Source organism: Rhinolophus sinicus, linkage group LG06 (assembly GCF_036562045.2).
Source record: "Rhinolophus sinicus isolate RSC01 linkage group LG06, ASM3656204v1, whole genome shotgun sequence".
NCBI lineage: Eukaryota > Metazoa > Chordata > Mammalia > Chiroptera > Rhinolophidae > Rhinolophus > Rhinolophus sinicus.
In genome coordinates this window covers 55,323,195-55,345,855 of record NC_133756.1, presented here as the reverse complement: position 1 = coordinate 55,345,855, position 22,661 = coordinate 55,323,195, and the positions used below count along the sequence as shown (strand labels likewise).

Genomic DNA, 22,661 nt, shown 5'->3' with positions numbered 1-22,661 from the left:
CCAAGGGTAAACATCCCAAGAGAGCAAACCAGGTGGACGCTGTATTGCCTTTTGTGACCTAACCCCAGAAGTCACATAGTGTCTATTAGTTGAAGCAGTCACAAAGTCTCACCTGGGCTCAAAGGGAGGGGACACTGACTCCACCTCTTAATGGGGGAGTGACAAGATCTAGAAGAGCAGGTGGGACCAGAAATATTTTTACAACCATTTTGGGGAAATACAATCTTCCACACTACCTTTGAACATACCCCTAGACAACGTACTATTTATTTTGCCTGTTTTAAACTTTATAGAAACATTTATATTAAATATAGTCTTCTGCAACTTTGTTCCCCTAACATTGTTGGGAGAAGCTCATTCGTTTTTAGAACTGTGTAATATTTCATTGCAATCATTTACCACAATGTGTAATTGTCCATTCTTTTATTGGATATTTATGTTGTTTTCAGCCTCTCTCTCTTTTTTTTTCTCGGTTATATATTTATGCTTTTTGCTATTTTGTACAGTGCTGCTATAAACATTCTTTAAAAACTCTGCTAGAAAACATGAGCCTAGGGCAGTGGTTCTCTCATTGATTTTTTACAATGTCAGGGATATTCAGCAAATGTCATAGACATTTTTGGTTTTCATGAATGGAGTAGGGGGCTACTGGCATCTAGTGAGCAGAGAGCCCAGGGATGCACAGGACAGCCCTCGACAACAAAGAATTATCTGGTCCAATATGTCAATCATGCTGAGGTTGAGAAACCCTAGCTTAGGGCATACATGTAGGGGTGGAATTCCTCGGTGATAGGCTATCTGTAGTTTCAAGTTTACTACATGATACTAAATAGTTTCCCAAGTGGTTGAACCAATTTATATTCCACCAGAGTGGGATGCTCCGCGTGTTTTGGTATTGTCAATCTCCTTCATTTTTGCTAATTCATGGTGTGTTTTTTTTTCTTTCTGAAATGTCTGTTCATGTGTTTTGCCCATTTTTGAACAGAATTGATTTGTAGGTATTCTTTATATATTGTGGATACTAATCTCTTCTTGTTGGTTGTATGTGCTGCCGATCTCTCTAGTTTGCAGTTTGTCTTCTCACTTCCTCATAGTTCTTTTGATGAATAGAAGTTCTTAAGTTTTATGTAGTTAAATTCATCGATTGTTTACGAGCCTAATCAATAGTGTGTGATTTGGGGGTGTTATTTAAGAAAGCCTGTCCAGCCCTGTGGTTCTCACTACACCCCAAGCCTGGCAGCCTGTGGGGCTTTCGTCCCTTGCAGTTGGTAAGACCTGGCATTCCTCTTGCTGACCCCAGAGGTGGATGGCCCTCCTCATCTTCTGCCATGATTGCTTGGTCCTTGCAAGTACTGGGCTTCAACCTTGATTACCTGTGCTTTCTTTGCTGAGACTGGACTCTTTCCAGGATCTCTCCATCCCTCTCCACCCAGCACTGGACTCTGTTGTCTGGATACTGGCCTTAAAATGAACGGATTTCTCTGGAACCCCAGTGTCCTAGCAGTGTCAATACTGCCGAAAATGCCCCTTAGATATCAGTCTTGCCCAGTCAGGACTGAGCACCAGTTTTCTACAGTACTGGGATAGGTTCATCTGGACCCATCTGAGACACTCTCTCCTAGGGCCTGGATCAATAATGGGGTAGAGCTGAAGATGCCAATGGTGCCCAAGAACATTGCTGCTCACAAGAAGGTAGCCCCACGATGAGCCTGTCTGCTCTGACCAGGCACCTTCAAGCCAGGCCTGCCAACCCAGTGCCCCTCAAAGCTGACCACAGTTGAAGGACAGCCTAGGCGCTCTCTGCTCCACCCAGGGCAACCAACCCAGACTTCCCTTTGCTTCCTTTCCTTTCCTTCCTCTCCCCTCCCCTCCCCTCCCTTCCTTTTCCCCTTCCCTTCCCTTCCCTTCCCTTCCCTTCCCTTCCCTTCCCTTCCTTTCCTTTAGCTTTGCCCATACTCCAACCTTTGATGCCCCTTCCTCTTGGGCACTCTTACCTTCATAATTCACACTGGTCTGGGTTTTCCTGGCTTTGACACTCAGTACATTTACGGGCTTTGTGTGAAACTCACCTTTGGGCTCCAGCAGCTCCTGTCTGCCCAAGCTTCTATGACCCAAACCCATGGAATTGGATAAAGTTGAAGACATAAGTTTCCAGGTGTCCAGGTTTCAGGGACACCTGAATTGTCAGGCCAGGAAAAAGATAAATCTTAAGGTGGGGAACAATGGGTTGGTGAAAGCAAGAGGCGAAACAGCAAAACAACAGGAAGACATAGGAGGATGGATAGGTAGAGGGGACTTGAGAACCAAAAATGTATATGGTGGAGAGGTAGCGTGAGGGTCATTCTAGCGCACTCGTTAATAGCACAGTCTACAATGAGGAATCTCCCACCCTCACTGGTGGTGTGATCTCAGGCACATTATCCTCCCAGAGCCCTGTTTTCATCATCTGTAAAGTGTAGATGGCATAATAACTTGCATGACTATCTGAAGGTTAAATGATAATAAATATGCAAAGTGTTTTTGTAGTATTTGGCACAGAGTAAGTGTAACGGCAGCTGTTGTTGTCACCGTTAGTTCATAAACAGAATGCCAGCTGCCAAGTTCCTGTACGGGTGTGTTGGCATAGACCAGGGGTCAGCAAACTGTGGCCTGTAGGCCAAGTCCAGCTCACGGGCTCTGTCAGTACGGCCCATGAGCTAAGAATGGTTTCTATATTTGTAAATAGTTGACAAAAACCAGAAGAACAGCAGTATTCTATGATGGGTGAAAATTAAATGAAATTTAAATTTCAGTGTCCATAAAATTTTACTGGAATATAGCCATGCTATTTCTTTTGTATTGTCTTGCTTCCTATCCCTTTACAGAAAGTTTGCTGACCCGTGGCATAGGGGCAAATGCTTTAGTCAGCTGAACCTTGCAGAACTGGGCTGTCTCCTCTACCCCACAGCTCTACACATGCTGGTTACTTTTCTCTGCCTACCGGCCCTCCCTTGGGACCCCAGAGTACCATTTGGTCAGCCAGCTTTGTTTGACCCAATGTATCGTGTCTAGATTTCTGAACAATGAGGCTGAGTCATTGCAGGATTATACAGAAAAGCAAGGACAGGGCTGTTTTGAGATTAAATTGAAATAAAATGTGCAGAAGTGTTCTGTAACTGCAATAGATATTTTATTCAGCAAATAATGGTTAAATGCTATATAGTAAAGTTTCCATGTGTTTTTTTCCTTTCTGTTTAGTAATATTAATGTGAATGTGGTCATGTTCTTTAAACAAAAAAATGTTTTATTAACCAGAATGCGTTAATTTCTGACCAGACCAAGTAAGTTTTTAAACCATATGAAATCATCATAACGTATGTCAAACCCACCCCCAAAATGGCATTTTAAGCTTCCTTGTCCTGTTTCTAGAGAAAAATCATGGTTCCCGCCATCTTTTTTAATGCTTCCTCTTACCTTCCTGTTCACCCATCCCCATTTTCTTTTCCGGTCTCTGTGCTTGTGCTTTGGACCACTTGATTGCTGTGGGTGGCTGACTAGAGAGCAGATAAAGGTCATTGGGTTTGAAGAAGCCAAGTAATTGTGAGACCAGGGCTCTAGGAGAATCATCCGCCAGATTTTGAAATTCCCCAAGGTGATGGTAAGTGCTGGAGTGGAAGGCACACTACGACCAGTTCAATAACTATCAGAGGAAACCCAGCATCGATGTAGGGGGCATCCATGAGGAAAAGCCGAGAGGAGAAGAGGTGGATGGCATAAGAATCAAAGGGCAATTTTTTAAAGGAAGGGACTCGCAAAGCACCAGTAGAACTAGGACAAGGCTGGTCTCCTCTGCGTCCCCACAGCCTGCAGGAGAGTGAGCAGCCTTCTCGGAGAAGGTGGTAAAGGAAGGCTGGGCGGAGCTTTCACGGAGCAGAAGAGCGCTCCAGAGAAAAGGCTGAGGTTTGGGGTGTTGTTTACCTAACGGGGAGCCCCAGAGGACACCCTGGGGAGGGGTGGTAGGGAATTCCAGGAGGGGGTGGGGATGAGGTCAGTGGGAGAACAATTCAGGATGGAGGGTAAGGAGACATGTCCTGAGGGAGTTGCATTTCAGTTGGAGGCGAAGGGTAATAGGAACCTGAGTCACCCTAGGATTAGCTGGCCCCAAAATCTAAATGAAATGCTGGAGTAAGGTTGTTCGCGTCCTCGGGGCAGGGGAAGAGGGAGTGGATTTGAGAAACCTGATGCCACGGTGAGGGTGGGAGGTATACAGTGCAGCTGCCACAAGCCATTCCCTTGTGTAAAATGCTTTAGCAAAGTGCCTGTACCCGGGAGTGCATGCATTGGTGACGTTGTCCTCATTTCCTGGACAACTTAAATACTGAGCAGTTACTTAAAAGTGCCGACGGAAGAGGCTCAGGTTTTAATGCCATTGTGTCAACATGACTAATGAGACCCTAGAATGCCCTTTGCCAGGTAACCGTGGGGTTCACTTTCTTCTTCACCCATGTTTCTCTCAATGATGGACCTTCTCCGACCTTCGTACCCAAAACTGCCCTTCTCATCACTTGCTATCATCTCACCTTGTTTCATTTTCTTTTGTTCTGCTTATGTCCACCTGACACATTCTCTCTGTGATTATTAGTTAACTGTCATCCCAACTAGAATGTAAACCCCGTGAGGTCAGGGGCTTCCTTTGGTTCTCTGCCCTATTCCCCAGTGCCCTGGTGTAGAACAGACAGAGCTCAGTATTTGTGAACTAATCATCAGATGGATGGATGGATAGATGGGGATGGTGAGCATGGGTACTCTTGCCTTCTCGCCATCCCTCAGGGATGTCATCTCTCAATAGAAGTTGGTGCTCCATTAATGATTCTGTTAACCCTTGGGGAGTCTCTCTTCACCATGCCTCCTATAACAAAAGTGAATTGCTTAAGATTCAGTGTCCACACTGTTTCTCTCAAAGTTTTATACAATTAAATCTGATTACCAGAAACTCAGTTGCTTGCTTTGACCACTCTTTCCCCCCATCTGGCCTTTCTCCTTATAAATGCTTTTTCTGATGTTGGCCAAGACATCAGAATCTGACATTAGAGTTGGAAAATTAGGACCCTTCATATGCCCATATCAAGGCTTGAGATTTTCAATAACTAAGACAGTGAGAAACCCTCTTTTCCCCAAGAGCCCAGAGGTTGTGGGAGGATTGACAATTAAACATAAGATTATTAGTATAATTAGGACAGTAGAGGGGAGGAGGTACCTTCAAAAAGGCTTCTCTTGAGGAATGATTGCTGAACATTAAGCTGAAGGAAGGGTAGGATATAGCTGAGCAAAGAAGGATTTGGTGAATGTACACATCAGGGGATGTCCCCCAGGCTAGAGAAGTGGGGCCTTTTGGAGGAACTAAAATGCCAGCTGGCTGGAAACTGAGCAGGAGGTGGGAGTAGTGAGTAGCTAGAGCTGTGACAACAGACAGCCAGATTGGAATCCCAGTTCCAACCCTCTTAGCTGCATGATCCAGGGCAGGTGACCGTATTTTGCCGTGTATAATGTGCTCCCGTGTATAATGTGCTCCCGTGTATAATGTGCTCCCGTGTATAATGTGCTCCCGTGTATAATGTGCTCCCGTGTATAATGTGCTCCAATGTATAATGTGCTCCCATGTATAATGTGCACCCACGTTTTTGGCCCAAACTTTCAGGGAAAAAAATCTTTCATTTTAATATTTTTAATTCAAATTTTTATTTGTTTACATTTAGGCACTTGTTTTTTGTATTATAAAGGAATTTTAGCATTTATTTTTTAACGTATTATGGTATTAGAAATTTTATGTAACAAATAATTACAAAACACAAGAACAGATACAAGATACAAGAAGTTTTATGTACCGGTAACAAATTTATGATATTTACCCATCATAGAAGGCCAAGAACTCTTCATCGTTGTAAGTTCACCATAAGTTCAACAAAAACGATTATCGTAGATCAGGGTATTATTTTGCATATGGATATCGTTATTGATTTCTAGAGTTACACTTTTAACTCATGAGCATAAATTAAAAAATTAAAACCATTTATATAGATATGGAATTAGTACTGCCATAATGCTACTATAGTACTACTATAATGCGCATCCTTATTTTTCCCTCACAAGCTTGGGCAAAAAAGTGCACATTATACATGGCAAAATACGGTAATTAGCCCATTTGAGGATCAGCTTCCTTATTGTGAAAGAGAGCAGTATCTAAGACAGCTCTTGGAGGCAATTTAGATAGAATGCTTGGCAAAGGCCTGCACAGAGTACGTACTCATTGCATGTTGTACTCCTGTGCTAACTAGAAGTACAGTGCCCAGCACATGGGAGGTGGTGTACAACAGACGGGAATGAACTGCAGGCTCCTAACGGCAGCAGTTCTCTCCCCAGTCACCCAACTCTTCACCACCAAGAAACCCACTCCCCCTGCTAGATACTCAGTCCTTTCCTGGGTCCCCAAACTCAGACAGCCTGCCTCATACCAGGAAGACTGACCCACTGGAACTTTTCCCCATTACAGTCCACCTGACTTGCTACTTTAGGAAAGCAGCTAAAGTCCTATAAGTGGCTGTGAAACTAAAAGGCCAGGTCGTTTTTGACTAAACTTCATTGGCTTGAGTCCAGATCTGGGTGTGGACTACGAAGGGTGAGGGATACTAGGGGGTATGGGATCTGGAGGTAAGAGCTGTCCCAGAACTCAAGTCAATCTAGGCTCTTGCCAGAGTTCTGGTGGCTCCAAGGTTGTTGTTTTTTGGTTTAATTCAGGCTGAGATACACTCATTATAATGAGTCTAGTAATTTATGGGTCCCATGGTAACAGTACCATTACTTTTTCCCAGAACCTTTTCAAAGAAAAATATTGAATCTACAGAAATGTTGAAGGTTTTCTGTAAGTACAATGAACACATGTAACCCTTTACCTAAATTCATTAATTATTAATATTTTGCCATATTTGCATACATGCTGTCTCAGGTTTCTTTTTTGTTGAATAATTTTTGTAGACAGGAAGTTGCAGACATAATGACACTTCACCCTAAAATCTTCAGCATTCATCACTTAAGAATGAGGCCATTCCACGACAAAATACCAATAGCATTTTTCATAGAACGAGAACAAATAATCTTAAAATTTGTATGGAACCATAAAAGACCCCAAATAACCACAGCAATCCTGAGAAAGAAGAACAAAGCTGGAGGTATCATGCTACCTGATATCAAACTATACTACAGGGCAACAATAATCAAAACAGCATGGTATCGGCATGAAAACAGACACACAGATCAATGGAACAGAATAGAGAGCTCAAAAATAAATCCATGCCTATATGGTCATTTAATCGATGACAAAGGCAGCAAGAACTTACATTAGGGCAAAGACATACTTTTTAATAAATGGTGCTGGGAAAGCTGGACAGATTCATGCAAAAAAATGAATCCACCTTCTTATACCATGTACAAAAATAAACTCAAAATGGGTTAAAGGCTTAAATATAAGACCTGAAACCATAAAACTCCTAGAAGGAAATATAGGAAGTAAACTCTCAGACATTACCCTTCGTAATATTTTTACTGATGTATCTCCTCAGGCAAGGGAAACAAAAGAAAAAATAACCAAATGGGACTACATCAAACTAAAAAGATTTTTCACAGCAAAGGAAACCATCAACAAAACAAAAAGACATCCTACTGAATGGGAGAAGATATTTGCCAGTGATACATCTGATAAGGGGTTAATATCCATAATTTATGAAAAAAAATTGTACAACTCAATACCAAAAAAACAAACAATCCAATTTAAAAATGCACAGAGGACTTGAATAGATATTTCTCCAAAGAGGACATACAGATGGCCAGTAGACATATGAAAAGACATTCCATGACATAGCCACAATCCCATATCACACCTAGGAAAATTAGTAATTCAAAAAGATCATCTAATATTCAGTTCGTATTTAAATTTTGCACTTGTCCCCAAAATGTATAGTTAATTTTTTTAACCCAAAATGTAATTAAGGTATATACTTTACATTTGATTGTTAATGTCTCTTTAGTCTATTTTAATCTAATATAGTACCTTACTTTTCTTTGTTTTTCATGGCATTGATCTTTTTTCTGTCTCATACAATGTTCCACATTCAAAAGTTGTCTGATTGTGTTCTCATAAGTAGATTCTAGCCAACCATTATTTAAAAAAAATCATTTGCACAGTGAAACAATTTTAGGACTTTAGAAATATGTAAATATAAAGTAAAATTTTCTATTTCCTTTTGTCCACCAGGCCTTTGTCCTAAAACTACACATTGGAAGCAGTTAACAGTGTATCCCTCTAGAAAAATAAATGCCTTTGCTTGAATATATAGTTATATAGAATAGGTCTGTTTTTCCATCATCTAGCTCCTTTTCAAGCTTCTACCCATGTGATAGTATTATAACCATTATATTTCACCTGTTGTTTTGCTTAATTTATCTTAAATTATGTGCTACAACATTAGATTTAAATTGTTTTTATCTTTTAAACATCTGTATAGTTTTCCATTATACGGATGTACCATAATTTGACCAGTTTTCTATTGATTGACATTTAGGTTATTTCTAGGTTTTCTTTTTTCTACTACAAATAATGTTGCAATAAACATCCTTGAACATACACATGTTATATTTTTGTGATATAGTAAATTTATATAGGTGAAGTTGTTGGGCTAGAAGCTGTTTGCGTTTAAAACTTGGACAGCTTTATGGCTCAATCTGCTTTTAAGGTGCCAGGGGGAGTTGAGCTGCAGTGCTAGACACAGAATCCTTTCTGAGTAGCATCCAACCAATCAAGATGGAAAACCCAACTGTAATATTCTATGTTTTTCAGCAAAATTATAGCAGTGTAGATTGAAAATTATTCCCATGAATGAATTTATGTGTATACATATGTATATAATGCTAAGTCCAAGAAGTTTCACACCAAATTGCATTCACAAAAGAATTGGACAGAGTATCTATTCTCTGTGCAGTAGTCCCCCTTTATCCATGGGGTATAGTTCCAAGACCCCCAGTGCTTACCTGAAACTGGATAGTATCAAACTCTATATATACTATGTTTTTTCCTATACATACACACCTATGATAAAGTTTAATTTATAAATTAGGCACAAAATTATTATTAACAAAAATAATAAAATAGAAACGCTTTACAACTCCTCTTTGGCATATCTGAATTGCCAGCATCATTGCTCTTGCACTTGGGGGACATTATGAAGTGAAACAAGAGTTACTTGAACACAAGCACTGTGATACCACAGCAGTCAATCTGATAACCGAGAGGGCTACTAAGTGACTAATGTGCTGGTAGCCTATACAGTGTGGGTACACTAGACAAAAGGACGATTCATGTCCCAGGAGGGATAGAGCGGGATGGTGCGAGATTTCATCATGCTACTCAGAACGGTGTGCAATTTAAAACTTACAAACTGTTTATTTCTGGAATTTTCCATTTAGGATTTTCAGGCTTCCATTGACCATGTGTAACTGAAACTGAAGAAAACAAAACTGTGGCTAAGGGGCGGGGGGGTGGGGGGGGCACTGTATTGCTTTTAAGAATTGGAGGATGAACCTTTTTGAAACATGAATACTGAAACAATGACGTGGAACTGGATGCACGAAAGGGTGGCCAAGGAGAACCTGTTGACATAGGGGGGATGTTATGACTACTGAGAAGGAAACATTTTCTTATGTGGCTACATAAATTTCTGACCCCCAATCAGGGCAGAGGTTTCACTAATCTCCAAAACTAGACCTTACTAAGTGTCAACAATACTACAATACCAGAAGAAAACCAGCCATTAGTAGAGGGAAAGCTCAAGAAAAAAATTTCTGTGATCTTATTGACTCATCTCCATACAACATATAAATTCTTCAGGGTATTGACACACCTTTTCAAATCAGTAAAATAATTTTGTAAAAAGCAGCATTCTATCTGGCATATCCTGACATAGGGTGCACTGTTAAGCAAAAAAAGCAAGATGAATTAAAGCCTGTATAGTACGCTACAATTTATCTAAGAAAATATATGCATTGCTTTAAAAAAAAATGAAAAAAAGTAAATACCTAAACAACAAAAGGCCAGTAAGCCTGTGAATAGGTACTGAACATCATTAGTCATCAAGAAAATGCAAATTAGGAATCCTAAGAAAAAGAACAATGCTGGAGGAATCACACTCCCTGACTTCAGCTTGTACTACAGGGCAACAATAATCAAAACAGCATGGTATTGGCAGAAAAACAGACACACTGACCAATGGAATAGAATTGAGAACTCAGAAATAAACCCACATAGATATGGACAGATAATTTTTGACAAAGAAGCCAAAAGCATACAATGGAGAAAAGACAGCGTCTTCAATAAATGGTGCTGGGAGAATTGGAAAGCCACGTGCGAAAAGAATGAAACTAGACTGCTATCTGTCACTGTGTACCAAAATTAACTCAAGATGGATCACAGGCCTAAACATGAGACCTGAAACAATAAACCACATAGAAGAAAACATAGGTACTAAACTTATGGACCTTGGGTTCAAAGAGCATTTTATGAATTTGACTCCAAAGGCAAGGGAAGTAAAAGCTAAAGTAAATGAATGGGACTATATCAAACTAAAAAGCTTCTGCACAGCAAAAGAAACCATTCACAAAATAAAGAGGCAACCAACTGAATGGGAGAAGATTTTTGCAAACAACGCCTCTGATAAGGGCTAATATCCAAAATATATAAGGAACACAAACAACTGAACACCAAAAAACCAAACAATCCAATTAAAAAATGGGCAGAAGACCTATAAAGACATTTCTCCAAAGAGGACATACAAATGGCCAATAGACATATGAAAAAATGCTCAACATCACTAATCATCAGACAAATGCTAATAAAAACCACAATGAGATATCACCTCACACCAGTTAGAATGGCCATCATCAACATGACAAATAACATTTGTTGGAGAGGCTGTGGAGAAAAAGGAACCCTCATACACTGTTGGTGGAAATGCAGACTGGTTCAGCTGCTATGGATGGCAGTGTGGAGGTTCCTCAAAAAATTAAGAATTACCATATGACCCAGCAATCCCTCTCATGAGTATCTACCCCAAAAAATCTGAAAACATTTATACATAAAGACACGTGTGCTCCAATGTTCATTGCTGCTTTATTTACAGTGTCCAAGACATGGAAACAACCAAAGTGTCCTTCCATAGATGAATGGGTAAAGAAGTTGTGGTTTATATACACAATGAAATACTATTCTGCCATAAGAAAAGATGAAATAGTACCATTTGTGACAACATGGATGGATCTTGAGAGTATAATGCTAAGCAAAATAGGTCAGACAGAAAAAGTCGAGAACTGTATGATTTCACTGATATGTGGTATATAAAACTAAAAACAACAAAAGAACAAGATGAACAAATGAAGGAAAAAAAACTCATAGACACAGACAATAGTTTAGTGGTTACCAGAGGGTAAGGGGGGAGGGTGGTAGATGAGGGTAAAGGGGATCCAACATATAGTGATGGAAGGAGAACTGACTCTGGGTGATGAACACACAATGTGATATATAGATGATGTAATACAGAATTGTACACCTGAAATCTATGTAATTTTACTAACAATTGTCACCCCAATAAACTTAAAAAAAAAACAAATTAAAATTACAATAAGATAATACTAGACACCCATCAGAATGGCTGAAATTAAAAGACCAAGTCGAATAGCAAGTGCTGGCAAAGATGAGACACAATAGGAATCTTTATGCACTGCTGCTGGAAATGTAAAATAGAGCAACCATTGTAGGAAACTGGCAGATGCTAATAAATTTCAATATGAACCTACCGTCTGGCTAGTGGTGTGTTTGTCCATGTTTAGCAAATGGCTCTGGGGGTGGAGGAGAGGGAAGTCCTGCTTTGTAACATGGCATAAATCTTCCCACTATGGCTGATTTTAAGCTAACGTGAAGTCACTGAAAGTAGAGTTGGGAAGAAATGTGCATATTCAGCCCCAAGATGTACAAGCTGGTTCCAGAGCAACTCTGCTTATGACCAACAATTCCACTTCTGAGTACACACCCAAGAGAAATGAATGCATATATCCTCAAAAAGATGACTTACATGAGAATGTTCTTAACAGCTTTATTCATAATAGACAAAAACTAGAAACAATCCAGAAATCTACCAATAAGTGAAAGGATAAACAAATTGTGGTATATTAATACAATGAAATTATATTCATAAAAAATAATGAACTACTAATGAACTACTAATACAACAGCATGGATAACTCAAACACCTTAAGTCTTGGAGTGAGGACAAGGTAACTTTCTGGGGGTGATAGAAGTCTATTTTCTCTTGATCTAGTTAAAGGGTGTATATGTTTGTCAAAATTTACCAAGCTGTACACTTACATGTAAAGTCACCTCAATAAAGTACATGTTGACATTAAACAAGAAAAACAGTGGTTTTATTTCATTTCAAAAAAAGAAGAAGAAGAAGGAGAAGAAGGAAAAGAAGGAGAAGAAGTCATGATTTTTAATGGTTATCTAGAGGGATGGAGGAAACTATAAAGAGACAGGGTAAAAAGCTATTATAGATTTCTCTGAATACACCTTGTTTTGTAGGTTTGATTTTGGAGTCATGTGAGTAATTTACATAAAAATATAGACTAAATTAAATCAAAATTGAAAAAAAAAAGGCAATTCACTAAAATCAAAACAAAACAAAAAATGTTTCTAACTATTGAGTTGATGGCCACCCACACAGAAAGGAATTATTTTGAGACTTTTAACAGAGGAAGTTGTAGTACATCCTGGTGGGAGATATCATAAGGCAAAAAGAACTCAAAAAAATTCTTAAACTGTTCAATATTCATGTTGTTAGTAATAACATTGATATTATTATTGTGAAACTTAGCTATGTTTTATAGGACAAAGCAAATAAGTAATTATGTTAATGTTAATAGAAACCAAGAATTTTACCTTAAGAGACAGGGATGTAAATATAGAATAAAAACTTTTATAAACATTCTATAATCTTAAATTTTAATAGAAAATATTTGTATGAACTGATAATACACCTTCTTATTTTGAAAACTCTCTTTCCTAGCTCTGTCCACTTAAAAGGTCTAGAAATGGTGACCAATCAAATGCAATGCATGCCCCCAGTGCCAGTTTATAGCCTCTAAATATTATTTCCCACTAAGGAACTAGGGCTCCTTGGGTAAATGGATGGTTCTGGTCTGAGATAAGAAATACATATGATGAATCTGGAATATCACAACATACCCAGAATTCCTGGGGCCATGTCAAAAGGACTCAGAAATCAACTTGTCAAGGCTCTGGCTCACTGACCACAAATGGGACAATTTAGATATGAATGTGAATAAGTGAAAAGGATTGAGACACATGATCATGCTGATAATTCACAATTTCATAATGATACCACTTGAAAAGATTAAATAAACACAGTCATTCACCTTTGGATGATACTGGGGAGCCAACTCATTGTTTTGAAAACAGGCAAGTAAAGAGAAAGAATATACCTTTGCCATATGAATTGAATTTTAGGGTAACCAAATACCCAAAATGGTTCCTTTTATAGGAGTATTCCAGCCAATATTTAAGAAGGAAAATCACAATATTGCAAGCCCCTAAAGAAATAGTGGTTCTAGGCAATGACGATTGTATTGAGCTTCCTGGACTGTCATAACCGAGTACCACCGAGTGCTGGTGGGACAGTGCCCACTCGGAAGCTCTAGGGGAGGAGCCTTCCTTTCCGCTTCTGGCTTCGGGTGTGTGCTGGCAACCTGTAGCCTTCCTTGACTTGTGGGTGCAACACTCCAATCTCTGCCTCTGTGCTCACATGGCCATCTTCTCCCTGACTCTGCCGATGTTCAAATATTCCTTCTCTTAGAAGGGTTGAATTAGGGTGAGCATTTTAACCTGTTTATGTCCGTAGGTGTGGGGGTTAGGATTTCAACTTATCTTTTTGGGGGACACAGTTCAACCAGTAATAATCATCAAGGGTAGCTAGTATCACAGAAAGGCACAGGACACTATATGTTATTGCTAAAGAATTAGATTCAAATCAGACCAAGTGTAGATCTAACTACCCAGGTACAGGAAACAGAAGAGACAGAAGAGCACACTAAAAACAACACAGGCACATAACTGGCAAAGTCTAGAATGTGGGACATTCTGCAGGACCAATGACTTGGTTTCTTCAATAAATAACTTGCAAGGAAAAATCAGAGGGAGAGAAACCTATAAATTAAAATGGATGTAATAATAGACGTAGCAATCAAATCCAATGTATAGGTCTTATTTGGAAATGTCCGTACTTACTAAATATTCAATGATATCAATGGATTATTGATAATTTAAAAAAAACATACCTTGGTATAGTACTAGTGTTTAAAAAAAAGAGAGTTCTTAACTTATCAGAATATATACCCTCGGATAGAATGACTTGCTATTTGGGAGATGGAAGGAGAATTGGGAATGGCTTAGGTGTGAAATAGGATTAGCTGCATGATAATTAATGCAGCTTGGCGTTGGGTACATGTGGGCTCATTATACTCTTTTTCTATAGGCTGCAATTTTCTAGCATATAAATTTATAAAAATAAAAATAGAGTGTGTTAATTCAGTGTTTCTCAACATGTGGCAGTATCAGCATCTATCTTCTGAAGACAACTCTCTACCCAGACTCACTGACAGCCACTGTTGGATATACTTTTGGAGGATATTGAGTTTCTCTTTTCAAGGGTATCCACTGCAGTTTGATTCCTGATGGGGAAATTTTGTCTCTTGGAAGCTCCTGGCTAGCTGACAAAAAATATTTTTCATTAGGCAAGAAAGGAATTTTTTTAAATTCTTTTATTATAAAAGTTCTAGTACATACACAGGGTAAAAAGAAAATCCAAAAAGTGCCCAAAAAGTAAGATCACTCTTCCCACCCCAATTCTCTTCTCCAAAGTTTCCGCTGTTTCAAGTTTCTCACTCTAGACATTTTTCTAAGCATATACAAAAATAAACACGATTTGGAGCTTACTGGAAATACTATCTGCAACTCGTTTTTTGTTTACCCAGCAGTACATCTTAGAGAACTTCCATAGCAGCAAACACAGATGCTCCTCTTTTTTATTTCACTATATGAAAATGTCACGATGTATTTCAGTCCCCAACTGGCAAGCATTTTCCCCCCAGTTATTTCCTCTTTCCGAGAATGTTGCAACGCACCTTGTTGTACACACAAAGAAAAGGAATTTTGTTGCAAATCTGTATCTCCTAAGAAAACCCCTCCTTCGTTCTTCCAGCTCAGGACAGGAAGCACCCTATGGTATGAAGCAACCACACAGCAAACCTGGACCTGACCGCATCACCTTGTGATTCGCCCCCACTGGCAGCTCGTCCCGGCTCCTGGAGGCGCCGAGACGCAGGGCGTCCGCAGCTCTGCGGCTCAAGCGGACAGCTGCCCAGACTGAGCGGTGCGGATGCGCCCTGAGTCCCCTGTGTGTGACGTCCCCAAGCATCGGCATCAAGTCGTTAGGTAAGTCCGCTGGCTTTGAAGGAGTCTGGGGCCAGGGATGTGAGATTCACCTGGTTGCAGCAGTTGTTCAGACGGTGGTATGTGTCAAGTTACGACACTAAAATGCTGATGTAATCAATGCCTCTGGTGGCTAAGAGCGCTCAGTGCCTAGTGTTTTCGCCAAAAGGCAGTAGGATGAGTAGGTAAGCAGAGGAAGCTTTTATTTTAGTTTATTCTTTTACTTTTTAAAAAAGCGGTTTGTGTTTCATTCTCTGGAAGCCTTCTGTGTCAGCGAGGCTTTTCTTTTCTGCCATGTGGGACTTCAGGTGGGCACCTCTTGCCAGAAATGGGAATTTCCTGGCAAGGAAGAGCGGCAATTTGAGTAACCCTGATACAGACAAATACATTCACTTCAACAAAGCTTGTCAGGTGTCACTGAAGATGTGTGAGAAACCAGACAGGGAGCTATAGAAAATGCTCTTTAAAAAAGTATTCTCCAATTGATGTCTTTAGTGAAGCATTTGCCACCCAATCCCCTGAACTTGCGTAAGTTCGGGCCGAGGCTTCAGGAAAGAGAGTTTGGTTAGACCCACAGGGAAAGGGTTTGGGAGATGGTCTGTGTCTCAGCTCAGGCTGTGTGGGGCTTCCAGCTTGGACGATGAGTATTAGGGCGCAGAGCAAAATGCACATGACTTGTTTCTCCTCTTTTAAAAAATGCTTAGGGTGGCTGTTATTTGAAAAGTAGATAAAGGTTTATTTGCATAGTCCCTCAACTGAACACTGTATCTCCACTCCCTTGGTGACATTTGGCCAATCAACAGTTATTAGAAGACAAGCATATCCTTATTTGGAAGGGATCAATAACATTCTTGTTCATCTGACATATCTCATGTTTCCATATGGCATTTGGCTTAACAACAGAAAGTAATACAAAAGCATTGCACTAGTGGGGCTTGCATGGTATTCAAGTGAGGAATGAAATGGACGGTGGTGGGGAATGGATTGAATCTTGGGAAAGCGTCAGGTGGGAGTGGGGGGTGTCCTATAAGTTCACCAGAGGAAATGCAGGATGAGCTGGTTAGAAGTAGAGGGCTGTCCTGTTTCTTTTTGTTTAAAATTAACATCAAGGAAAAATGAGTTAAGAGGAAAAGAGATAATGATGGCTTGTTGTGCTGGCGTGGGTGAATAGACTGGTACACGAAACACTGGTCAACCTGGGCACGGGGCTCTAGACAGAGTTTCCTGCTGACTGCCAGGATCAAGGTCAGAGACTGTAGTGAGCAGGGCCCAGCGCAAACGAGTCTCCAGGTTTCATGGGGCTGTGGAGAACAGTTCTGTCCAGAGATCAAGTGGATTAGGTCCCAAGTGAGAAGGACCCTGATTCTCTAGGCATTCATCCAGGGAAGCTTTCTGTTTGCTGCCCCCCTCCCCTTCCTCTCCCCTGCCCCACCTGCAGGGGTGTCCCGTTTCCTATCACCTGTCCAGTCTCCCTGAACAGCTTTTACATTCTGAACTAGTTCAGTTCCATAGAGAAGCTTTTGTTAAGCATTCATTAGCTTGTAAGATTTTTTTTCACCCTATGAAATTCTCTCAAGCCTTCTGACATTGTCAAGTGCCTCAGTGATTGGGTTTGAACAACTGTGACCTTCAGCTGCCTGAAGATGTGTAATACCATCCCTGTTGATTGTAGATTCAAACTTAGGCATCTTTTCAGTCAACAAGAGGAAATACTAGAAAGGGGTATAGAGTCCTCCCTTCCTGCCTTTGGTGTCTGTAAGCTAAGACCTGTTCTTCCAAGTAGCTGCTTCTAGTCAATCTTGATTCCAGTTCCTTTAAACAGATCAATTTCCTAAAGAGGCAAAATAACAGGGTGCCTGGTTTAGGAGTCAGAAAACCTGGGTCAGTGTTGTTCTACCACTGATTACCCGTGAGCCCTTTGGCAATTGTTCAGTATTTCCCCTTAAGTAAAAATGAAGGGGTTGAATCGAGATGCACAAAGATTTCAACAGCATGAAAGGAGGGGCTGAAACTGACAAGATTAAATGTAAAACAAGATTAAAAAACAATTAAATTTAAAACACATTTAAAACTGGGGGGCGGGGGGAGCTAATATTGCTATTCCTATAGAAAAGGTTCAGGTGCCCCTGATGTGAATCAAGAACGAGCTGTGGCCACCAGTATAGCCCACAATCGCAGGCAGCACCAATAGACGCGCAGCTTCCAGAAAAAGGAGATGCCATAGCTTTACTCTGCTCTCATCTGGTTGTGGCATCTCCTGCTTCCAGTCTCACATCTGCCTCCCGTCTTTTCTCCAACTTGCAATCAAAACGATTGTTCTTAAAATCGAAATTTGGTTGTCACTCTCCTGCTTACGAGCCTTCACTAGCTCCCTATTGCTCTCAGAATAGTCTCATACAATGTCCTTCATGGTCGGGCCCCTGGTGACCACTCCAGCCTATCTCTTGTCCTCCACTGACTCACAACCCTGACTCTAGTCGCTCCAAACCACAAGCAGTTCCCAGAACTGGTTCTTCTCTCTCTCCCCTCTAGAGTGCAGTTTCCAACACACACACACACACACACACACACACACACACACACACACACACACACCGCCACCTGTCAGCTTCTCCATCCTCTGGGCTTTCAGAGTCCCTGGGTTTGCCTCTGTTATGGCACTTCCCACACCATATTGCAATTGCTTGAGAGTACACCGCACTCCCATCCCAAGACAGCGAACCCCTCAAGACAGAGATTTGTTTATTTCTGTGCATTCTCGGCATCTACTATGTACCTGGTAGGCAGTCAGTAAATATCTATAGAATCAACAGAAGGATAGGGGAACAACTGACAAAGCCAAGTGTATTCAGAGTAATAAGGATGGTGAAAGCTGTGGAAATAAGGATGAATGACAAATAATTGAAGAACCCTAAACAGTTTAGTCTGGAAAAGAGAGCATCAAGAGAGGTGCAGTAACTCTCCTTCATGTGTAGGGCTGCCACAGGGAAGTGGTATATGATTTACTCTGGGCTCTCCAGAGGGCAGAATTGGGCCCTCTGGTGGGAGCAAGATGGGCATGGTGCAATCTAAGAATCAGCTTTGGAGAACACTATTACATAATGTGTGGGGACATTTGGTGGAGGAAGGGTACCTTGCAGAGAAGGGATGGCTACTTGTGGACCTAAAGAGCTCAGTGGCGCTGGCGGCCCCAGCACCATCTCAGGAGTGCTTAGAAGGATTCTTGTGTTGGTTGAGGCATTCACCCCGATGATATTTGAAACTCCTGCAGAACATGGATTCTACGGTCTGCAGGTCCCTGACAGCTCTACAAGTCTGTGATTCTCTCATCTAGGTCACAACATCACACAATTTAGAAAACTGAACAGACGTTCTTATTTCTGACTTCTCTTCCTTTGCGGCTTTAGAGTATTTCACCTATTACAAATCCACCCAGGATGCCTTGCCCACTTAATTGTTCCATTGGGAAAGGAGATAGGGACATGGAGAAGTTATATAACCTGTTCTAGAGTTTGCAGGTTATACTACGAGGTGGAATCTTAATAGGAAATGGAACTCTACATTGGAGGCATTAAGGCAGATGGCTTTTCCAGGTCTGTCATGACGTCATGAGCCAAGCTGTCCTATGAAGTGTCATGTTTCTTACCATTTTGCCTTAAATGTACTTCTAAAGTTCAAGAACACAACCATGGCAGAGTAGCTTGGGGATGGGCTTTGGAACTAGATTGCTTGTGTGACCTCAGGCAAGTCATTTAATCTGTCTGTGACCAGCTCCGTTTCCTCATCTATAAGATGAATATAATAATAGAATTAACGTTTTAGGGTTGTAGGATAAAATGGGAACACAGTACTTGGGTATATTAAGTACTTTATATTACCTAGTGTCATTAGTACTGTACTGGATGAGGACAGACTTGGGAATAAAGAGAATTGATTTCTCATTCCAGCGCTAAAGGTATAGTGCAGTGGACTTCTGCTGTTCTCAGCACAGCCTCAGAAATTCCTCGGAGCTCCCACCGAGAGCCTGGGCTGAATGTAAAGGACGCAAGATGACAACCTTTAGCATAGAAGAACAAATTGGGGGTGGGTGCACCCCAATGGGGCTCATGAGCTGCTGTCTGTGGTCCTGAAACAATTTGTTGATTCTCTAGAAAACTGAGGGTAGGTTGGGGGATGCACCCATAGGCCCATGTCCTTCACCCCTCCTCCATAATTCCTTGCTTATGGATAGTCTTCCCACCAAATGGAATTTGGATAAATTACTGATAAATTTGGAATCATTAGTTTCTTTTTCTTTGACTACAGGTAATTCCCATCCTCTGATGTGTTCACAGGGACGTTGCCAGGTTACATGCCATCCTGTATATATAACCCCTCCCCACCTGATGCCTGCCCAAGGAACACAGGCAGAAAGGGCAACTTAGTGGCAGCCAACATATCTTTGAACCTGAGCTCCCTCCTAGTAGAGTCAGTGGGACTCCACGCCCCCTGAAGGCACAGCCCAGCTCCTGCCTGACGGAGTCCTGGGGGCCTCACACAGTTTTGAGCAACGATTCATGTGTTCCTGAGGCTGAGATCAGAGCTACACGCTCCTCTGTCTCCAGGTGTCCTGTATTGGCCATCACTGCCTCGGCCATTGCTGATGCTGTACCTGCTTTCTGCTACTTCCCACCTGGAACACAGCGGCAGGCTCTCCCCCACCAAGGGCACTGCTCTTCTGTTAGATACCTTGAAGGGTTCTCTTGCTGTCTCAACTTGGGATTTTCGTCAAGGACTTGGGATCGATTCCCAGTGGAGTCTGAGCCAAGGGACACTTGCAACATCCCCCAGCATCTTGCTCAAAAGCCTTTCTCCTTTCTTTTTCATAAGGCTGGACGGTGCAATCCATCACTGTCTTGAGATAAAGCCCGGGCTCCACAAGGCCCTCCCTCCCCAGGGGAGAGATGAGAGGCTCGCTGCCTCTGCCCTTTTCTTGGTGTCAACAGTTTCATCTGGCATCCAGCAGCTCCGCTACATTCCCAATACCCTCATCAAATAATTCTCCTGGTGGCCCTTGAGGTAGGCAGCATCCCTGAGGGGACCCTGCCAACTGGGCTCCCTCTGGGACCCCCAATCAGATGTGAAAGTGCTTCAGGCTTTCTACACTAGGAGAATCCTCCAAACCTGATCGAGTGTTATTACAAGAAAAGAGTCCGAAAGAATTTTCCTTTTCATAGATTCATAAAGCAGAAAATACTCTTAATGTTAATTTGGCCCATTCTGGCTCCACGCAGAAAGAAAGAGAAAACCGATACTTCCCCGAGGGTGACATGTTAAAACACCCCCTTATAGGTTGGAGGTTGTTTTTTATTTCCCGGATGGCCACACCAATTCCTTCATGGTGCAATTTGAGCCATTTGCCTGTAGTTCTGTGTTTAAGGGGAAGCAGAGGGAAGAGGGCAGCCCACTTTGGCTGGTCACAGTGTAATTCTCTCTAAGTTCTTATCCGCTCCAACACACACACTCACACATACGCACACACACACACCCTACATATATATTTAGTTCTAAACCGTAATCACCTGTGTTCGACTTGGCTCTCAGAAAGGAAGAGGGAGCCCTGGGTATGTAATACCGTAAACATATTTCCCCCAAGAGATGCTTATGCAGCAATCCAGACATTCTCATTGCTCTGCCTTTTAATTAGTTCAGGGAGTTGCAACCTCAGTGTGGGTGTGTTTGCCAGCTGTGCTTTTCGAGAAGTTATATGGTCTGTGCTCGTTCTGTCTCCTCCCTCAGTGTTAGGAAATTATAGAGCTGCCTCTCTTTGCTTGTCTTGGAAGTGTGTGCACTGACCTTACCCCACAGAACCTGGGACGCTCAGGGCTTTTCTGAGCCGCCGCTCAAAGGCCTGTGGGGAACCAGTGTGATGACACTCAGAGCTCAGATCTTGCAGCCTGCTGTCCTTGAGCAGGGCGGGAGTGGGTGGCCTTTGAGCTAAAAGGGGTTGCCTTCATCTATGATGGTTCAGTCCCTTTGGACAGCATACTGCAGAATCAGTGCGCACAGCGGCCCAGAGGAAGGATTTGATGGCTCGAGGGGAACCTGCGTCTCTCTCATGGAGTGCCCTGTTCTGGAGGCTGCCAGATACCTTATCCCCATGAAAAGAGTGGCCCCGAAGAGCACTCCTGGCCTTCCTTCCTCCGAGGCTGCCATATCTCTACTTCCCTCAGGGGCCCTGGAATGGCTGCTTGGCTGAAGACTTTTTAATTTAAACTTTTCTCCTCTACACGGTCCCCTCTTATCTTGTTTATGCGTTCTCATTCTGGGTGACCAGATCATACTTTCAGCTCTAGTTCTAACTTCTCCACTTTGCCAAGGTTCAACACACACACACACACACACACACACACACACACACACACACCTTTAAGTGGGTGGGTGATGGTGTTTTTCCTGGCATTCTCCCACAGATACTTTTCCAGCTCAGCTCTCAGTGGCCAGCACCTCTCCGATTTGCCCAGATGGCCTGTGTCATTTTCTACACCACACTTTTCAGCTGAAACCCACCAGGGTACAATTTTCTTTCTTATCTCATCCCTTGGCATGCATCCCGCTGTTGGTTGCCTCCTGTCTGCACACTGGCATTTTTGGCAGCTGTTTGCATCCCTCCTGTCTCACTTGGTCTTTTGGGTAGGGCCTCGGCCAACCTCGCTCCTTGACACTTGGCTTCTCCAGGAGGGACTGCTCTCCACAATATTAGTCGCTGCCCCAGCCGTGGACCTGACACCGCAGACTTGCAGGTGGTCACTGGCTTGTCACCTAGTCGCACATATCACGTTGATTGTCACTGAGCATACCTCAGCAAAGCCTGAAGGGTACGTCCCTGTCCCTTTTGGGGCCTAGACTAAGGCAGAGCACGGAGAAAGGGGCTCCAAGCTCCCTGACAAATGTGTTTTCCACACCTAGAAATATGTACTTGTGTAACTTCGATCTAATTCCAGAAGATCTGTCTAATTGAAATGTTGTATTGGATGTTGTATTTATTTTTCAAAATAGCAAAGTAAATCAAACTATATGGATTTCTGAAATTTAATTT

The 22,661-nt window shown here is 41.9% G+C and overlaps 1 protein-coding gene across 1 annotated transcript in view; it reads left to right on the top strand.

Annotated features, from left to right (window-relative positions):
* The first annotated feature begins 15,401 nt into the window (after window positions 1-15,401).
* The window catches only part of BCAR3 (BCAR3 adaptor protein, NSP family member), a 184,827-nt gene continuing 177,567 nt past the window's right edge, over window positions 15,402-22,661 (top strand). Inside the window, exon 1 of the mRNA XM_074335150.1 lies at window positions 15,402-15,586. The gene's annotated coding sequence lies outside the window, so the exon portion shown is untranslated. The remainder of the gene's footprint in view (window positions 15,587-22,661) is intronic.